The following is a 20,586-nucleotide window of genomic DNA, read 5'->3' as shown; positions in this document are numbered from 1 at the left end:
ACAAAGTACTTTATGTGAGTTAAAATTTTTATTGTGATAAAATACATATGATGTAAAATATGTCATTTTAATCATTTGCAGTGTACAATCCAGTGTGTTAATTACATTCACACTGTTGTACAACCATCACTGTGTTCTGTGTTTCCAAATCTTTTCCATCACCTCAAACAGAAACTATAAACATGAGAGCTGCTGCTGCTAAGTAGCTTCAGTCGTGTCTGACTCTGTGCAACCCCATAGACGGCAGCCCACCAGGCTCCCCCGTCCCTGGGATTCTCCAGGCGAGAACACTGGAGTGGGTTACCATTTCCTTCTCCAATGCATGAAAGTGAAAAGGGAAAGTGAAGTTGCTCAGTAGTGTCCGACTCTTAGTGACCCCATGGACTGCAGCCTACCAGGGATTTTCCAGGCAAGAGTACTGGAGTGGGGTGCCATTGCCTCCTCTGAAACACGAGAGCAATCTCTCCCATTTCCCTCACCTCCCAGCCCCTAGTAACCTCTACCCTACTTTCTGTCTCTACAAATTTGCCATGCTTCCCTGGTGGCTCAGTGGTAAAAAATCTGCCTGCCAACGTAACAGACGAGGGTTTGATCCCTGGTTGAAGATCCCCTGGAGAAGGAAATGGCAACCCACTCCAGTGTTTTTTGCCTGGGGAATCCCATGGACAGAGGAGCCTCGTGGGCTACAGGCCACGGGGGTCACAAAAGAGTCAGGTATGACTGAGCAGCTAAACAGCAACATTTCCTATAAGTAGAATCACACCATCATTTTGTAACTGGCTTACCTCACTTAGTACTTTTTCCGGGTTCATCCAGGTTGCAGCATGTATCACGAATGTATTCATTTTTACAGGCAAATGATGTCCCATATGTTCCATTGTCTGTATAGAGCATTCATTTGTTGATGGACACCAGTTGTTCCCACATTTTGGTTACTGGGAACAATGGTGCAATGCACACTGGAGTGGGAGTAGGAAAACAGAATAGACCAATTACTACAGAAGAAGTTAAGGTTGAGAAAGTTTTATCTTTAAAAACCAACTTGTCCTAGACAATCATTGCAAAGTTCTCCCAGACTTTTAGAACATATAAAGGTTCCAGAGGATAGAAAAAGTTGGAAAGTTTCCCAAATTATGGTCCAAGGCTAACATAAACTGGACAGGACAAACCCCTAAGAAATTTATCAGTTTATTTAAAGGCTAATTCTAATGCGATTGGCCAAATAGGGTTTATTCCAGAACTATAAGGCTAGCTCAATACTAAGAGATCTGTTATTGTAATTCAACATTTACGATTTAAAGAAGAAAATAAACCACATAATCATCTCAAATGCAAAATAATATTCTGGTTAAATTTCAGCACCTCTTTTTGAGTAAATCAGAAAAAGAAAAAAAAATTTCTTCAGTCAACATTGTACTTAATGGTGAGATAATAGAAATATTCCAATTAAGAAAAGCAGCGGGGGGGAAACCCAGGAAGATACAGGAATATTAGCTATTAACTCTGGTATTCAACTGCATGCTGGATATTCCAATGAATCAAGCCAAGAAAAAGAAGTGAGAGATAAAGGTTCTAGGGATAAAAGAGGAAAACTGCCTTGGTTTGCAGATGGGATGATAATCTATCTAGAAAATCCCAGAGACTCAACAGAAAAACAGTTAAAATAGAAAAAGAGTTCAATTAAGAGAGCCATACACAAAAATCAGCTGTTTCCTATATACTAATATTAAGCAATTAAAAAACCCATGGGGGAAAAAGCCTTTCACTTTAGCAATGACAAATGCCTTATTATTGTTTATTATTGCATTGTACGTTGACTTCCAATGAAGACACATATAAAACCTTCAAGAAGTACAAAATTGACACCTAAATAAGTGAACAGCAAATTTTGTTCTTAAATTGAGAGACTTGATATTTTTTAAATGTCAGTGAGCTCATGAACCTAAATCCAAAATAATTCTAAAAAAAAAAAAATCCACTGGATATTTAGGTGAAACTTGGCAAATTGATGCTGAAGTGCCTCAGAAGGAGGAAATGAAAAGAAAAAATAAAATATTGAAGAACAAGGACAATGAGAGGGAATTGCTCTGTTAGATGACAAAATAAATACCTGCAAAGCTATTGCAAGTAAAATGGAATGATAGTCACGCAGAGGTAGATAAGTAGAAAAACATCTGTTTATACATGAGAATTTATCGCACAACCAAAGTGGCATTTCAATTGTGGGGAAAGAATGATAAGACCGTTGCTATCCACAGGGGAAAATAACTTAAAGGTCGCTGTCTCATATCATATACAAAAACAAATTTCAGATGAGTTACAGAAAGTTTTAAAGTAAAAGCTTTTGAGCTTGTTAGAAGGAAATAATGAAGAATGTTTTTATCCTCTAATAGGGACAGACTTATTAAGCAATTTGGAAAACCAGACATGCTCCCTGGAGGCAGGTGGCAGGCCCCTGGCCCACACCCAGCACTGGGGGATGCCCTGGGGGGACCTTCCCCCAGCAGCAGGGGAGGGCAGGGTGGGGGAGCTCTGAGCATTTCAAGATTCACGCTCACCCAGGTGCCCTCACTTCACCCACTTCCTTTTTTTTTTGTAATTGCTTTACAGGGGCTTCCCTGGTGGCTCAGTGGTAAAGAATCTGCCTGCCACTACAGGAGACTTGGGTTCAATCCCTGGATCAGAAAGATCCCCTGGAGAAGGAGATGGCAACCCACTCCAGTACTCTTGCCTGAGAAACGCCATGGACAGAGGAGCCTGGTGGGCTACAGTCCATGGGGTCACAAAGAGTTGGACACGACTCAGTAACTAAACAACAAGTGCAGAAAGTGTCCCTCCGTTCCCATTTTTCTAAGTCATTCTATTGGTAATTCATATGAAATCTTATCAAATAAAAGCCTGAACATAGGGTAACCATAAATTAATGTGATGTATCAAAATAATTGTTTCTGCCGTACGACAACGTGAATCAGCTCGATGTATACGTATATCCCCTCCCTCTTGGAACTCCTTCCCATCCCACCCACCATCCCACCCCTCTAGTCATCACAGAGCACTGAGCTGAGCTCCCTGTGCTACACAGCAGGGTCCCACTAGCGAGCTATTTCACACATGGTTGTGTACACATGTCAACCCCAACCTCCCCGGTCATCCCACTCCTCCTGCCCACCCCATGTCCACTGGTCACTCTACATCTGCGTCTCTACTCCTGCCCCACAGATAGGTTCATCTATACCACTTTGCTAGATTCCACACATATGCATTAATGCACACTATTTGTTTTCCTCTGACTGACTTCACTCTGTATGACTGACTCTGCTGCTGCTGCTAAGTCACTTCAGTCATGTCCGACTCTATTCGACCCCATAGACGGCAGCCCACCAGGCTCCTCCATCCCTGGGATTCTCCAGGCAAGAACACTGGAGTGGGTTGCCATTTCCTTCTCCAGTGCACGAAAGTGAAAAGGGAAAGTGAAGTCGCTCAGTCGTGTCCGACTCTTCTCGACCCCATGGACTGCAGCCTACCAGGCTCCTCCGTCCATGGGATTCTCCAGGCAAGAGTACTGGAGTGGGGTGCCATTGCCTTCTCCTATGACTGACTCTAGGTTTACCCAACTTCTCAGCCCTGTTTCCCCAGCCTGGAAAGTCCCCCAGGAAACTTCCACCATTTACCTTATAGCTCAATAAGGGGAAAGTCAAACTAGATTAATTAAAAAATTGGGGGCTTATAAAAACTAGTGGCACATGGTGTACCATTATAACCAGCACCATCTTGTAGAACTTGCTTTGGTGAAGGAATTTTTCTGTATTTTCACCATCCAGTGGTCACTAACCACACGGGACTATTAAACACTTAAAAATGTAGCTAGTATACCAGAAGAACTAAGTGTTTTATCTAAATTAAGTGAAATTTGGGACTTCCCTGGTGGCTCAGCAGTAAAGAATCTGCCTGCCAATCAATGCAGGAGACCTAGGTTCAATCCCTGGGTCAAGAAGATCCCCTTCAGAAGGAAATGGCTACCCATTTTCCCAGATTCTTATCTGGGAAATTTCATGGACTCTGGAGCAGCCTGACCAGCTACAGTCCATGAGGTCGCAAAAGGGTCAGACATGACTTGGCGACTAAACAAGTGAAATCTACATGTAAATCACCACAGGAGACTAGTGGTTACCACATTGGACCAGGCAGGTTTTAACCAATCTCAGCCTAAGCCTGCTGGGACCTCACTAAGGGTCCGCAGAGAGATGGACTTGGGCCAGGATTGTTAGGGCTGGACCTAGTAGAGCCACAAGAGGCTGTATTAATTTCCTGTTGATGCCAGAACAAATGACTGCAGATTCAGGGGCCTAAACCAGCACAGAGTTATTTATCGTCTTACAGTTCTGGAGGTCAGAAGCCGAAGTCAGTCTTCAGGTGTCAGCAGGACTGGGTCATGCTGGAGGATCGAGGGGAGAGTGGGTTCCTCGCCTTTTCCAGCTCCTAGAGGCTGTCTCCATTCCTTGGTTTATGGTCCCTTCCTTCTATCATCAAAGCCAACAGTTGAGCATCTTCAAAATTTCTCTTTCTCTCTGACCTCTGCTTCCGTTATCTCATCACCTCCTCTGCCTCTGACCCTCCCAACTCCCCTCCTATAAAGACTCATGTGATTACGTTGGGATAACCCAGGACCATCTCTACGCGTCCTAAGAGCCTTCATTTAATCATACCTGCAAAGGCTCTTTGCCTCTGTAAGGTAACATTCACAGGTTTCAGGAATTAAGACATAGACCTTTAAGAAAATACATACATTTATTTTATTTATTTGGCTGCACTGGGTCTTAGTGGCGGTGTCTTTGATCTTTGTTGCCCTGTGCAGGATCTTTAGGAGCAACACGTGAACTCTTATTTGTGGCGTATGGATCTAGTTCCATGATCAGGGATCCAACCTGGGCCATCTGCAATGGGAGTGTGGAGTCTTAGCCACCCGACCACCAAGGAAGTCCTGACATAGACATTGTGAGGAGGTCATTTTTGAGGTTACCTGAGGGGGTGACCAATGTTTTCCATCACACAAGATCTGGGGATAATGACATCACCCCTGGAAGCTGAGCTGGGGGTGGGCTTAGCCTTAGAAGTCTCTGTATTGGAAGAATTCTTGCTTTGATGGTGGGCATGGCATGCTGGATTCAGTTCATGGTAGAGAGAGCACCCGCCAGACTTCTTGGGGAGAAGGCTGCTGAGCCCATCAGAAAGAATCAAGGTCCCTGCCAAATGCCCTGCGGTTGGAGACAGAGCTCCATCCAGTTTGGGGGAGGAGAGCCTGGCTGCAGCCTGGGCAGATGGGGGACTCCCGTGAGGGATGGGTGAAAAAGTAGGGGTGTCTGTGAATAGAAACCTGCACATTATCTCCTAGACATTGGAGAGTTATTGACTGTTTTCTGAGCTGGGAAGTTATATAAACAGAGCCATGTTTAAAGAAGATTAAGCTGGCAGTTGTGTGCAAGCAGGGCCTGGGGGTGGGGTGGGGGGGGCTGAATAAACACAGGCATGTAATGATTAGTTTCAGAGGGAACAGTGGGAGTGGGGAGAGCAGAAAATATGTGCAAGAAACATCCTGTCAAACAGAATATGCACTAAAAATACCACTGTTGCGCTAAATCAAAAATGGCAGCTACATCCTAAATCATTTTGAAAAAAAAAAAAAGATGCTGGTTTTTAGTGGTTTCTACTCTCAGTTTGTGTCACAGTAGCCTGTTAAACGGTTTTGTTAATGCCTACAGCTGTCACCATACAATATATGTTTAGCAGGTGTACACCGAAACTTACTGTATCCACTAAGTGGTTTTTTTCTTTTAAAAAAAAAAAACAACTTTATTTTGTGTTGAGGTATGGATGATTAACAATGTTGTGATTGTTTCAGGTGGACAGCAAAGGGACTCAGCCATACGTACGCATGGATCCATTCTCCCCTAAACCCCACTCCCATCCAGGCTGCCATATAACATTGGGCAGGTTCCCTGTGCTATACAGTAGGTCCCGGTTGGTTATCCATTTGAAATAGAGCAGTGTGTACATGTCCATCCCAAACTCTCTATCCCTTCCCCTCTGTCCTTCCCCACGGCAACCATCAGTTGGTTCTCTAAGTCCCTGAGTCTGTTTCAGTTTTATAAATAAGTTCATTTGTATCATTTCTTTTTAGATACCGCATGTAAGTTTGTCATACGATTTTTCTCCCTCTAAGTGTTTTTCTTTTTTAAAAAAGCATAGTTCCTCATTCAGTTATTAGAAAGGATATACGGTGACAGGTGTTTAAATTAGCACATATAGGATGCAGAGCTCAGGATGACTACCCCAGTAGTAGCAACAGACAGAGATAGTTTCACCATCAGAAGTTTTGACATTTGCTACTTTTCGCCTTTAGAAAAATGAGCCCTGCTGTAACTTAGCAGATGGCCCCACGCTATGGCTTGCCTGCCATCTGGAATTTGTTTTGATAAATCCAGACATTAGGGATATGTTATCTTCCCAGCTAAATATAACATTTAGTTCATTCGCTGGCAACCTATGCATTTCTTTCTCATGCTAAAAAAAGAGTACTGTTGTTAGAGCTTGCATTTTGGTCACTGGGTAGAAACCTCCAAAGACAACTCGGTCAGCCTTTAGTGACCTAAAGACCAACTTGGAAGGAGGAGCCAGAGGCAGATCTGAGCAGGCTGGAATGTCACCCTGGGGACTTGTGGGCAGCTGAGTCCTGCGGGACAGGGGTTTTGAGATGTGTCAGATCCTGCATCATTTAATGTACTCATGTCTCTATAGACACCTACAGATGTCTGGAAGCTTATCTTTCCCCTTTACTTTAGAAAATGCCAATTTTTAAAGTTATGCACATACATTAGAAAGTAAAGGACTACCTCCGTGGTCCAGTGCTTAAGACGCCACCATCCCACAGCAAGGGGTTTGATCCCTGGTTGGGGTACTAAGACATCATATGCCACGTGGCTAAAAAAAAAAAAAGTGAAATCATTTTACAAGCTTGTAACAGAAGCAGCAGTCCCCAAGCCAGCCTGCCCACCCTCGATTCCCTCATCAAGAGGTTTCTAGTTCCAACTACTTTCGTTGTTTTTTTTTTTTTTTAAATTTTTGCCTCTATATGTTGAAAAACCACTTGCCTATGCTGCTATATCTTGATTTGTTCTGCTTTGATATTATCTTTTGTCTCCCTTCTGTGGAAGAAAACAATTAGGTCTCATATATTGTACTCCCTTCCCAATATAAATACTCTATTAAATAGAAATTGGCTTCCCAGCTGGCTCAGTTGGTAAAGAATCTGCCTGCCAACGAAGGAGATGCAGGAGAAACGGGTTCAATCCTTGGGTTGGAAAGTTCCCTTGAAGTAGGTAATGGCAACCCACCCCAGCATTCTTGTCTGGAGGATCCCATGGACAGAGGAGCCTGGAGGGCTACTGTCCATAGGGTGGAAAAGAGTGGGACATGACTAAGCATACGTGCATATACATGAGTAGAAATCAGTATGCAGCATTTATATTACAGCATTATATTACTACAGTTATGGAAATAGTACCCAAGACTTAGCCACTTGGTGTACTGTGCTGTGCTTAGTCACTATCATGTCCGACTCTGTGATCCCATGGACTGTAGCCCGCAAGGCTCCTCTGTCCATGGGGATTCTCCAGGCAAGAATACTAGAGTGGGTTGCCATGCCTTCCTCCAGGGGATCTTCCCAACCCAGGGATCAAACCCAGGTCTCCCACATGACGGGCAGATTCTTTACCATCTGAGCCACCAGGGAAATCCATATGGTATACTATAATTAACTAAAATGAACTACATTTTTTTTTTGTCCAACTTTTTGCTTTCCTTAGAAACTAATAGGGACTTCCTCAATGACTCAGTGGTAAAGAATCTGCCTGCAATGTAGGAGACACAGGAGACATGGGTTCAACTCCTGGGTTGGGAAGATCCCCTGGAGAAGGAAATGGCAACCTTGACTGGAGAATATTCTTGACTGGAGACTCCCATAGACAGAGGAGTGTGGCAGGCTACAGTCCATGGGGTCTCAAAGAGTCAGACACAACTGAGCCTGCACACACACAAGTCCTGAAATAAGGTCAAGGGACTCCTAAGACCCAGGACTGCCCTCACAAGAATGTTTCCAGCTTGGCTTGCCGCCACTCTCTTCCAAGGTTCCTTACATTTGGGATGGGATAACAGGAGTGGCCTTGGGGATACAAGAGGTCCAGGGAGCTGCCTTCTGTGGCCAGTGCCTCCGGCCATCCCCACAGTGGCAACTCCCGGACACTGTAGTGACTGCTCTGTCTTGGACCGTGACACTTCCCTTCATCTTGTTTCAGAAACTGATTCACATCTCCAGACTTACTGCTTGAATTTCATTCTTTATTTCCCTTCTAGACTTCTAAATTATGTTATGAACAGAGGACTTCACCACGCCTCTACCGTGGTCCAGCCGGATGAAATCACTGATCCAGCTAATAAAGATGATCTCTAAAAAGAGTCCCAAGACACTTATAAGCATTGCATGCGCATGTGCACTCAGTCGTGTATGACCCTTTGCGACCACATGGACTGTAACTCCACCAGGCTCCTCTGTCCGTGGGATTCTCCAGGCAAGAATACTGGAGTGGGTAGCCATTTCTTTCTCCAGGGGATCTTCGTGACCCAGGGATTGAACCTTGTCTCCTGCACTGCAGGCAGATTCTTGACCACTGAGTCACCAAGGGTGACCTTTATAAGCATTAGTCAAATATTAATAAAAAGCTGTTGTTTTCTTACGTGTCACCTATAGGTCTTATAAAGAAACCACTCCTTCGCAGGTAGTGTATACAGGATTTAGTAACTGCTGATGCTCAGAAAGTGCTTTTGGAATTACTCATCTAGTGTTACTTGAGAATAAATATTTTCCTGTCATACACATATTCCATGTTAATGGGCTGCTTACTACCTTGACACTTGCTCTCAAAACCAAACTTAGGAAGTGGTGACCTGAACTAAAACAGTAGTTAGATACAGTGTGGAAATGGTGATTTTTTTTTAATTTTATTTTTTGAAATATAGTTGATTTACAATGTTGTGTTAATTTCTGCCGCACAATAGAGTGATTCAGTCCAGTTCAGCCACTCAGTCGTATCCGACTCTTTGTGACCCCATGAACTGCAGCACTCCAGGCTTCCCTGTCCATCACCAACTCCCGGAGCTTACTCAAACTCGTGTCCATTGAGTCAGTGATGCCATCCAACCATCTCATCCTCTGTCGTCCCCTTCTCCTCCTGCCCTTAATCTTTCCCAGCATCAGGGTCTTTCCCAATGAGTCAATTCTTTGAATCAGTGGCCAAAGTATTGGAGTTTCAGCTTCAGCATAAGTCCTTCCAAAGAATATTCAGGACTGATTTCCTTTAGGATGGACTGGTTGGATCTCCTTGCAGTCCAAAGGACTCTCAAGAGTCTTCTCCAACACCACAGTTCGAAAGCATCAATTCTTTGGCTCTCAGCTTTCTTTATAGTTCAACTCTCACATCTAGACATGACTATTGGAAAAACCATAGCCTTGACTAGACGGACCTTTGTTGGCAAAGTAATGTCTCTGCTTTTTAATATGCTGTCTAGTTTGGTCATAGCGTTTCCTCCAAGGAGCAAGAATTTTAATTTCATGGCTGCATTCACCATCTGCAATGATCTTGGAACCCAAGGAAATAAAGTCTGACACTGTTTCCATTGTTTCCCCATCTATTTGCCATGAAGTGATGGGACTGGGTGCCATGATCTTAGTTTTCTGAATGTTAAGTTTTAAGCCAACTTTTTCACTCTCCTCTTTCACTTTCATCAAGAGGCTCTTTAGTTCTTCTTCACTTTCTGCCATAAGGGTGGTGTCATCTGCATATCTGAGGTTATTGATATTTCTCCTGGCAATTTTGATTCCAGCTTGTGCTTCATCCAGCCTGGCATTTCACATGATGTACTCTGCATATAAGTTAAATAAGCAGGGTGACAATATACAGCCTTGACGTACTCCTTTCCTAATTTGGAACCAGTCTGTTGTTCTATGTCTAGTTCTAACTGTTGCTTCTTGACCTACATACAGATTTCTCAGGTGGCAGGTAAGGTGGTCTGGTAGTCCCATCTCTTTAAGAATTTTCTGTAGTTCGTTGTGAGCCACACAGTCAAAGGCTTTGGCATAGTCAATAAAGCAGAGGTAGATGTTTTTCTGGAACTCTCTTGCTTTTTTGATGATCCAACAGATGTTGGCAATTTGGTCTCTGGTTCCTCTGCCTTTTCTAAATCTAGCTTGAACATTTGGAAGCTCACTGTTCATGTACTGTTGAAGCCTGGCTTAGAAAAATTTGAGCATCACTTTGCTAGCATGTGAGATAAGTGTAATTGTGTGGTAGCTTGAACATTACATGACATTGCCCTTCTTTGGAATGGGAATGAAAACTGAGCTTTTCCAGTCCTGTGGCCACTGCTGAGTTTTCCAAATTTGCTGGCATATTGAGTGCAGCACTTTCACAGCATCATCTTTTAGGATTTGAAATAGCTCTGCTGGAATTCCAGTCCCAAAGAAAGGCGGAAGATGCACTAGACACTGGTTTGATCCCTTAGGATCAAACCTAAAGAGGAGGGCATGGCAACCCACTCCAGTACTCTTGCCTGGAGAATGCCATGGACAGAGGAGCCTGGGGGGCTACAGTCCATGGGGTCACAGAGGGTCAGACATGACTGAAACGACTGAGTACGTACACACAACCGTGACAGACCAATAGCAGTGGCTCATTTACACATCCTGTGCACAGGGAAGCCATGTAGGGTCCAAAATCACTGCAGATGGTGACTGCAGCCATGAAATTAAAAGACGCTTACTCCTTGGAAGGAAAGTTATGACCAACCTAGATAGCATATTCAAAAGCAGAGACATTACTTTGCCAACAAAGGTCTGTCTAGTCAAGGCTATGGTTTTTCCAGCAGTCATGTATGGATGTGAGAGTTGGACTGTGAAGAAGGCTGAGCACCGAAGAATTGATGCTTTTGAACTGTGGTGTTGGAGAAGACTTTTGAGAGTCCCTTGGACTGCAAGGAGATCCAACCAGTCCATTCTGAAGGAGATCAGCCCTGGGATTTCTTTGGAAGGAATGATGCTAAAGCTGAAACTCCAGTCCTTTGGCCACCTCAGGCGAAGAGTTGACTCATTGGAAAAGACTCTGATGCTGGGAGGGATTAGGGGCAGGAGGAGAAGGGGACGACAGAGGATGAGATGGCTGGATGGCATCACTGACTCGATGGACATGAGTCTGAGTGAACTCCAGGAGTTGGTGATGGACAGGGAGGCCTGGCGTGCTGCGATTCATGGGGTCGCAAAGAGTCGGACACGACTGAGTGACTGAACTGAACTGAACTGAATGTGAAGAATCTACTGATATTGCATAGAGGTGGGTAATACATGAATTTACACTTCTGTCATGCAACCTAGTTTGATTTAGCTTAAGGGATATACATGGGTGCAAACTCAGTCGCTTCAGGCATGTCCGACTCTTTGTGACCCCAAGAACTGTTGCCTGCCAGGCTCCTCTGTCCATGGGTTTCCATGCCCTCCTCCAAGGGATCTTCCCAACCCAGGGATCGAACCCACATCTCTTATATCTCCTGTACTGCAGTGGATTCTTTACCACCAAGCCCCAGGGGAAGTCCCTTAAGGCCTGCATCTGTGTCCTGAGAGTCCTAGCCTACTTCTCAAACCACAGGAGCCCACCTCCCTACTCTGACCTTTGAGGTCGGAAACCTTTCCTGGCAGGATCCTGTACAACCTTGGGAGTGAGGCGAGATCTGCCCACTGCCTAACTCTAGATGCCAGCTCAAGTGTCAATGCTCCTTCTCCCTCTTTAATGCTCCTTTCCTGGATCCCTTGAGTTTGCTCCCTGTCCTGTGACCTCAGGGAAGTCATCTCACCTTCCCTGGTCTGCTTCCTCATCCTTCAATGCCAGGGTTGGGGGCGGTCAGATGATCCTAAGGCAAGCAACCTGAGAAGCCCCGTGAACTCCAGCACTCTCTGACCTCGGTGCTTGGTTTCCCGTGGGAGGAGATATGTTTACATAAAGAAGAACTCGCTTCACAAATTTCTATCTTTCCTCTAAAATTCTTCATTGGCTCACCACTGTTTCCACCCTTCTCCTCAACTGAAATAAATTCACCTTCTTCAGATTGTTGTTTTTATCAGCAACTTTCCCCCGCAGTGCTGGGTCCTGACCCATGATTGTCTGTGTTCACCCATGATACCTGTCCTCTTGTCTTTTGCCTGGCCAGCCGAGTCTTCAGTCATCAAGAATTTAATACTGGAAATTCCATTCCTAATGTACACAGGCCTAGTTTCTCATCTTACCTATAACTCTTCTGTATCCATCATCTTATTTGATCCTTGCAACAACTCGTTACAGTACGATGCTTTCCTGTGACTCAGGGATCTAATGCCTGATGCTCTGAGGTGAAGCCAATGTAATAATAACAGAAATAAAGTGTACAGTAAATGTAATGTATTTGAATCATCCTGAAACCATCTCTCTCCAACCCCCTGCTGGTCTTTGAAAAACTGTCTTTCATGAAACCAGTCCCTGGCACCAAAAAGGTTGGGGACCACTGTGGAACTGACAGAAGTAGAAAGTGGGGTTCAGGCAGCGTCTAAACCTCAGTAGCCAATAAGTGATGCTCAGTCGTGTCCAACTCTTTGAGATGCCAAGGACTGTAGCCCACCAGACTCTCTGTCCGTGGGATTCTCCAGGCAAGAATACTGGAGTGGGTTGCCATTTCCTTCTTCTAGGGATCTTCCTGACCCAGGGATCAAACCCGTGTTTCTTAGGTCTCCTCCACTGGCAGGTAGATTCTTCACAACTGAGCCACCTGGGAAGTACCTGGTTAAAATCTGCATTCTCCAACACCAGCTACTTTGGAAATCTGTAAAACTCACATTTCCATATTCTGTCAGTACATGAGGGCATAGGATACCCTTTCCCCACTCCATGTGTAACAAGCTGCTTAGGACCTAGGATACTTCTTTTCATGAGTAAAGTTTGATTATTGCAGTGAAAAATAACTCATCTAACATGGTTGAAGAGGTGTGAGAGTGCACGAAAGTGAAAGTGTTAGTTGCTCAGTCGTGTCCCACTCTTTGCGACCCTGTGGACTGTAGCCCACCAGCCTCCTCTGCCCATGGAATTTCCCAGGCAAGAATACTGGAGTGGGTTGCCATCCCTCCTCCAGGGGACCCTCCCGACCCAGAGACTGAACCCATCCCCCACATTGCAGGCAGGTTGTTTACCATCTGAGCCACCAGGGAAGACTGTGAGAATGCATCTTGCTGCTCAAAATGCTGACGGAGGCTTGTGGATGTTGAGAGCAGGGAGGGACCTCGGAAATCATCGAGTCCAACACTGCACACATTATGCAAACAAATCAACAAGATTCTACAGGAAGTGTGTCTTGCCCAATGGCACAGATCGAGTTTGACCACTACATGCAGAGCTTTTGGGAACTGGCGGAAAAGATAAACAAACCTCTCGGGACCATTGCCATCTTCGACCACCCACGGGCCCACCCCTCCCCCTGGAGAACCTGGTCTGTGACAGACACACGATGCTCTCTACTTGATATGCCCCGATTTTGCCAAATCACTCCCAGGGGAGCACCGCCCTTCCCAGAAAGGAGATTGGCCATGCTCCTCCAAGTCTCTCCTGTGTGTGTCCTCCTGCACCTTCAGAGTGGCTGACCCAGGGAAACGGGATGCCAGAGGGAAGAAAGCTCTTGGGTGGAAGAAGGCAGAGCTCAAGACATTTCTGAGGACTTCCCTGGTGGCTCAGTGGTAAAGAATCTGCCTGCCAATAAGGGTTCAATCCCTGGTCCAGGAGGATCCCACATGCTGTGGAGCAACTGAGCTCAGGGCCACAACACCTGAGCCTGTGCTCTAGAGCCCGGGAACCACGACAACTGAGCCCGTGTGCCACAACTATAGATGTCCATGTGCCGAGAGCCCGTGCTGCACAACGAGAGAAGTCATCACAAAGAGAAACCCTCGAGATGCCACGAGAGAAATCCTGTGAGCAGCAATGAAGATCCACTGCAGCCGAAAATAAATAAATGGATGAATGAATTAAATGTAAGTTCCTTAAAAGAAAACGACACCTCCCCTCTGGAAGCAGGGCCCTCGCATGATTCCTGAGTACAAGCACAGCCATTCCTCAGCAGGCTCCGGGACTGGGGACTCTGCCCCTGTATAGATCTCTCTGGGCTCAGAACTGCTTACCCATCTCTCCATCTGCGTCGTAAGGTGCTGTCTGTTTCCTCAGAGCCCTCTGCCTCTGTGTCCTCTTGTATGCTTATGGTAGGCCTCAGGTGCCCTCATCTGGCTGTGGGATGGACCCCACCCCAGCCTCCACCGGGTGCACCCGGGCGCCGAGCACCTCCTCTGTTGCTTCGTCAGTGGAATTTTGTTGCTGTTACTGTTTAGCTGCTAAGTTGTGTCCAACTCTTTTGCAACCCCATGGGCTGCAGCCCGCCAGGTTCCTCTGTCCGTGGGATTTCCCACGCAAGAATACTGAAGTGGGTTGCCATTTCCTCCTCCAGGGGATCTTCCCAACCCAGGGACTGAATCCAAATCTCCTACATTAGCAGGTGGATTCTTTAGCACTGAGCCACCTGGGAAGCCTCATCAGTGGAAAGAAGCTCACGAAACCTACCTTGCAGGCTGGTAGAGTAGGATTGAAACCACTCTGACACAGCCCGTGACCTAGAGGAGATCCCGAATAATGGGAGCTGCCCGTCTGATTTGCCACATCACTGTCACCAGCCTGCAGCTGCCTAGAGGCTAAGGACCGGGTGTGTCATTAGTGTGTCTCCCATGCCTGGGATATGCTGCTGCTTCATAAATGTCTACAGAATGGGATGACAGAGACCCACCCTGGCGACCGTGCCCAGGAACGTCTGTGCTCACCATCTCAGTGCTTCCCAAAGTGTTTGCTAGAATGCTCTCCATCAAAACCACCAGCCACATGACTTAGCTCCTCTTGGTTATCAGGAAAGGAAGGGGTGACCTTCATGAAGCCTTTCTTAAACTGTGGTGAGAACAAAATAAAAAAGGAGAAAGTGAGCATCTTCATCGAGGGACATTCGAGAATGTTGAAAGAAGGATTTAGGAGGAAATGGTTAGAGTTGCTGTTTCACAGAGGGGCGTTTGCTCAAGGGCCTGTTTTCACTCACACGGCTGGTGTCAGGGCCCCAGTGAACCTGAGCTGCCTTCAGACATGCAGGAGGTGGATCGTGGGTTTCACACACGTGTGACTTTTGACTTAGTTCAGAGGATCGGGTTTGCTGAGAGGTTTCCAATTGCCAAAAAGTCTATTCAAGGGCTGCTTTGATGGGGTGAGGGGTGGTGACCCTGAACAGCCATGCCAACACTCAGCCATGGCTCCCTAGCCCATCCCCGGGTCAGGCGCCTGCCGGCAGACCATGGGTGGCACCAAGTCTGTGTGCTCAGGCTTCAGTTATCAACATAAAGGCAGGGGTGTGTGCCGGAGGGTGAGGTCTAGTCATTGGAAATAAAACAACAGCAGTAAGCCTCAGTGCTTGCTGTAACTACTGTGCATTTCTCAATTCATCTCTAAACTGAGAAACCTTTCCTTCCCACCCTGGGTCAGCGGCCCTTTCACAAAGCCTTGGCCATCCTCTCACCTCTTACAGTCCCCAGGACATGCTCTCTGAAGCCCTGGGATTCTTAATTCAGTTCATCTCTTTGGGCACTTATCATCATTTTCTGTCTTGTATTATTTTTTTAAGACTTTTTTTGGATGTGGACCACTTTTAAAGTCTTTGTTGAATTGTTACAACAATGCTTCTGCTTTTTGATTTGGGGTTTTTGGCCCAGAGACAGGTGGGATCTCAGCTCCCTGACCTGGAATTGAACCTGTGCCCCCTGTACTGGAAGGCGAAGTCTTAACCACTGGACCGCCAGGGAAGTCCTTGTCTTACACATTATTGTTCTTTATGTAAATCTCTGTGTTTCCCATCAGATTGCAAACTCCTCAAGATCAAAAGCAGAAATCCCTTGGTTTTGCATAGCACATAACACAGTGCCTTGGCTGTACTGAACTGTGAGATGTAAATATTTCCTGAATGAACAACGGGAAAAGTGAAGTAAAGTGTATCTTGAGACTTTAAAAGCAATGAAAAGCTTCAAAATTAGTGGAAGGAAGGTTTCATGTAAGCATGTAAAAATAAAATTTACAAAGTGATTTGGAAAACCGAGATAATGATTTGGGAAAGTCTTTCTTCTTTAAATATGCCCAGCTAACCTGTGAATCCCTCAAGGAGATGGACCATATTTTAAAATCATTTCCAATCCTCACTACTTAGCACAGCTTTTAGGCTTATTTTTCTCTTTCATTGTTTATGACAATGGGAACATCTTTATTTCTTTTGCTTATCAAAAAGTAGCATATGACAAATACAAAGTTTAAACAATATAGAAGTGGAGAATGTTTTTTGTTTAGGTAACAGTCTCTAGTCCCTCTCTCCCTCTTTTTTTAGGAGGTGGGGCCTCACTAAGAAGCTTGCAGGATCCTAGTTCCTCGACCAGGGCTCAAACCCTTGCCTTCTGCGCTGGGAGCTCACAGTCTTAACCACTGGACTGCCAGAAAAGCTCCTTAAACAATACAGAAACAAAAAGTAAAAAGATCTCACTAGGTCCATCTCTCAAGGGGCTACTTACCGATGTTGTCCATGGTTTTAGTGCAATATGAATAATATATTTACTCAGTCTATCTGCGATCTGCTCTTGTAAACCATCAAAATGTTATGGTCTCATTTGGAATATATCATTTTCTCCATCATTCCACAATTTTCTTTACTAACTCTTCTTATGGTTAGAAATTCAAGCAGGTTTTAATTTTTGCTTTTAAAAGCCATGCTGGGGACGTCCCTGGAGGTCTACTGACTAAGACTCTGCACTTCCAGTGCAGGGGGCAAGGGCTCCATCCCTGGTTGGGGAACTAAGATCCCACATGTCCTGCAGCCAAAACATAAAAACAAACAAATAAATAAAAATAATGAGACAAATAAATAAATAAAAATAATGGCACTAACTTCACCAGTTTTTGTTTTTTTTTTTACACTATGCTGCAGTAAAATCTTTTTATGTACATCTTCTTCAACACAAGTGAGTGTTTCTCTGGTTACCCTCAAACGTGTAATTTTTTGATTCCAAGGATATGAATATTTAACATTTTGATATATACAGACAAATTTCCTTCAGAAAATTTTTTTTCTGATTTTTATCCCCAACCAGAACCAAGAAAACCTGTCGGACTTACCTTTTTAAGTGTTTCCTGGGTGTATGTTGGAAGATTGCAGCCAACGTGATTTTAAAACGTTACTTTGGGTGCACAAAGAACACTTTTCCAGGAATTCTTATATGAAATATGTGTTCTCCTTTGGCCTTCACCAGAGTCCGTGATGGGGCTTCCCTGGTGGCTCAGTGGTAAAGAATCCACCTGCCAATGCAGGGGACACAGGTCTGATCCCTGGTCCAGAAAGATCCCACATGCAGCAGAGCGACTAAGCCCATTTGCTACTGCTATTGAGCCTGTGCTCCAGAACCCGGGAGCTGCAATTACTGAGGGCCACGTGCCCTAGAGCCTGTGCTCCACAACAGAAGTCAGCACAGTGAGAAGCACCCACACTGCAACTAGGGAGTAGCCCCTGCTCTCAGAAACTAGAGAAAAACCCGGGCAGCAGCGAAGACCCAGTACAGCCAAAAATCAATAAATATTATATATAAGCTGAAGCTCCAATACTGTGGCCACCTGATGAGAAGAGGAGACACTGGAAAGGACCCTAATGCTGGGAAAGATTAAGGGCAGGAGGAGAAGGGGGCAAGAGAGGATGAGACGGTTAGATGGCATCATCGACTCAATGGACATGGGTTTCGGTGGACTCCAGGAGACAGTGAAGGACACGGAAGCCTGGTGTGCTGCAGTCGTAGAGTCAGACATGGGGTCGCAAAGAGTCGGACATGACTTAGCGGCTGAGCAACAACAATGTGCTCATGCTGAATCACATCAGTCGTGTCCGACTCTTTGTGACCCCATGGACATAGCCCGCCAGGCTCCTCTGTCCATGGGATTCTCCAGGCACGAATACTGGAGTGGGGTGCCATTTCCTCCTCCAGGGGATCTTCCCAACCCAGGGATGGAACCCAGGTCTGCTGCGTTGCAGGCAGATTCTTTACGATCTGAGCCACCAGGAAAGCCCCCTGAAAAAAGCCCATGATATAAGTAGGGAAACCCCGATTCCCTTCTGATTCCTGTTTTAAGATCTCAGCCAAAAAGACTGGCCCCAAATTTCACTGCAGGACAGTGGCCTCCCAGAAGCAGAGCCTTGGAACTGTTTCCTGTTTCTCTTCCCACGAGCTGGGAGGACCAGCCTTGCAAGGCTAGGAGGTGAGGACGGTTCTGCAAGTCTTGAGCTTATGCCAAAGTGTAAAGAATGCCCTGATCGGGATATTCGGTTTCTCAGCTGAAATAAGCCCTCCTTTCTGACAGAGCCTAGTGGAGGGAGGAGAATGCATGGGGCCTGGCTCTGGGAGGGTTTGGGGCGGGAGCCCTCTTTCCACATCATTCTCAGAAGTGCCCAATGTAGAGACCGGGGAAAGAGGTGACCCGGTGAATTCTCACTGCTTTCTACTTTGCTTACTTAAGGTTTTTAAATAGTTCTTGGAAGTGTAATCTGCTGATCCTTGACAAAGAAAGAAAATAGCACTAACCAGGACTATTGCTACACAGAATTTTTCACCAGCTGTTGGGGGAGGGGTGCCTTGGCATCCCAGGCTACCTGACCTCTACATAGCAGCTTAGGCAGAAAGTTGCTTCACTCTGAAGTCAGAATGAAAAGTCCCAGATTCTAACAGAGGCCAACAGACAAGGGAAGGTGGAAATTCCTTGCTGTGTGAATGTCTATATGGACCAGACCTACATGGTTCTGTCCTGTAGTCTCTGGGGCCTGTACTATTAAACTTGTGAAATACGCCCAGTGTTGATGGAAGGGCTGAATGTTTTATTTAATTTTAACATTTATATTAAAAACCTGACAAGTTAGTTACTGAAAACCCTTGAAATAAGTTTCAAACAACTTGGGTATGTGGAAATAGTTTTCCATGGTTAATTTTTTGAAATCTGAAAACCAATCAAGTGTTTCTCATGAAAATTTAGCATCTGAACTGAGATATGGTTTAAGCATGAAATACACACTGGCTTTCGCAGGCTTAGTATGAAAAAGAGAATGTAAAATGTCTTCATGATTTTTTATATGGATTATATGTTGAAGTGATCATATGTTGGAAATAGGGAATTAAATAAAATATAATATTAAGATTAATTTAACCTGTTTCATGCTCTTGTGGGTGTGCTGTGCATGAGTGCTCAGTCATGTCCATTACAAAGTTACACTTTGCACCCCCATGGACTGTAGCCCACCAGGCTCCTCTGTCCATGGGATTCTCCAGGCAAGAATACTGGAGTGGGTTGCCATGCCCTCCTCCAGGGGATCTTCCCGACTCAGGGATTGAACTCACATGTCTTACATCTCCTGCATTGGCAGGCGGGTTCTTTACCACTAGCACCACTTGGGAAGGCCTTATGTTTGCACTCTTATGTTTTGTAATGTGGCTGCTAGGAAATGGGAACTTTAGGGGGCTTTCACTCTTTCATTAATTCATCATGAATTTATTGAGCATCTAATATGTGCTAAGTCAAAGTAAGTATAATAGCTACAGCAATAGAAAACAGTACCTTAGAAATTCATTGTATGTTCTTTGAAAAGATATGTGTGTGTGTGTGTGTACATACACACACACACATATATATATATCATCCTATTGAAATGTAACATTTCTTTTTTTAATATAAATTTATTTATTTTAATTAGAGGCTAATTACTTTACAATACTGTGTTGGTTTTGCCATACATCAACATGAATCCACCATGGGTGTACACATGTTCCCCATCCTGAACCCCCCTCCCACCTCCCTCCCTGTACCATCCCTCTGGGTCATCCCAGTGCACCAGCCCCAAGCTTTCTGTATCCTGCATCAAACCTGGACTGGCGATTCATTTCACATATGATATACATGTTTCAGTGCCATTCTCCCAAATCATCCCACCCTCGCCCTCTCCCACAGAGTCCAAAAGACTGTTCTATACATCTGTGTCTCTTTTGCTGTCTCGCACACAGAGTTATCATTACCATCTTTCTAAATTCCATATATATGCGTTAATATACTGTATTGATGTTTTTCTTTCTGGCTTACTTCACTCTGTATAATAGGCTCCAGTTTCATCCACCTCATTAGAACTGATTCAAATGTATTCTTTTTAATGGTTGAGTAATACTCCATTGTGTAGTACCACAGCTTTCTTATCCATTCATCTGCTGATGGACATCTAGGTTGCTTCCATGTCCTGGCTATTATCAACAGTGCTGTGATGAACATTGGGGTACACGTGTCTCTTTCAATTCTGGTTTCCTCAGTGTGTATGCCC

General features: G+C 45.0%; 1 long non-coding RNA gene across 7 annotated transcripts in view; it reads right to left on the bottom strand.

Annotated features, from left to right (window-relative positions):
* LOC107132901 (uncharacterized) overlaps nucleotides 1–20,586 on the bottom strand; it is a 38,769-nt gene that overhangs the window by 8,405 nt on the left and 9,778 nt on the right. For 2 of the 7 annotated variants that reach the window (XR_009496362.1, XR_009496363.1), the window contains 3 exons: nucleotides 14,987–15,107; nucleotides 6,891–6,978; nucleotides 786–959 (listed from right to left, as the gene is read on the bottom strand). This is a non-coding gene — a long non-coding RNA (uncharacterized lncRNA). The other 5 variants (XR_003037090.2, XR_003037088.2, XR_009496361.1 and 2 more) reach the window with 5 other exon arrangements.

Source organism: Bos taurus, chromosome 11 (assembly GCF_002263795.3).
Source record: "Bos taurus isolate L1 Dominette 01449 registration number 42190680 breed Hereford chromosome 11, ARS-UCD2.0, whole genome shotgun sequence".
In the NCBI taxonomy this organism is placed as follows: Eukaryota; Metazoa; Chordata; class Mammalia; order Artiodactyla; family Bovidae; genus Bos; species Bos taurus.
Note: the sequence above shows the minus strand (reverse complement) of the source record. Positions and strands in the feature narration are given on the sequence as shown.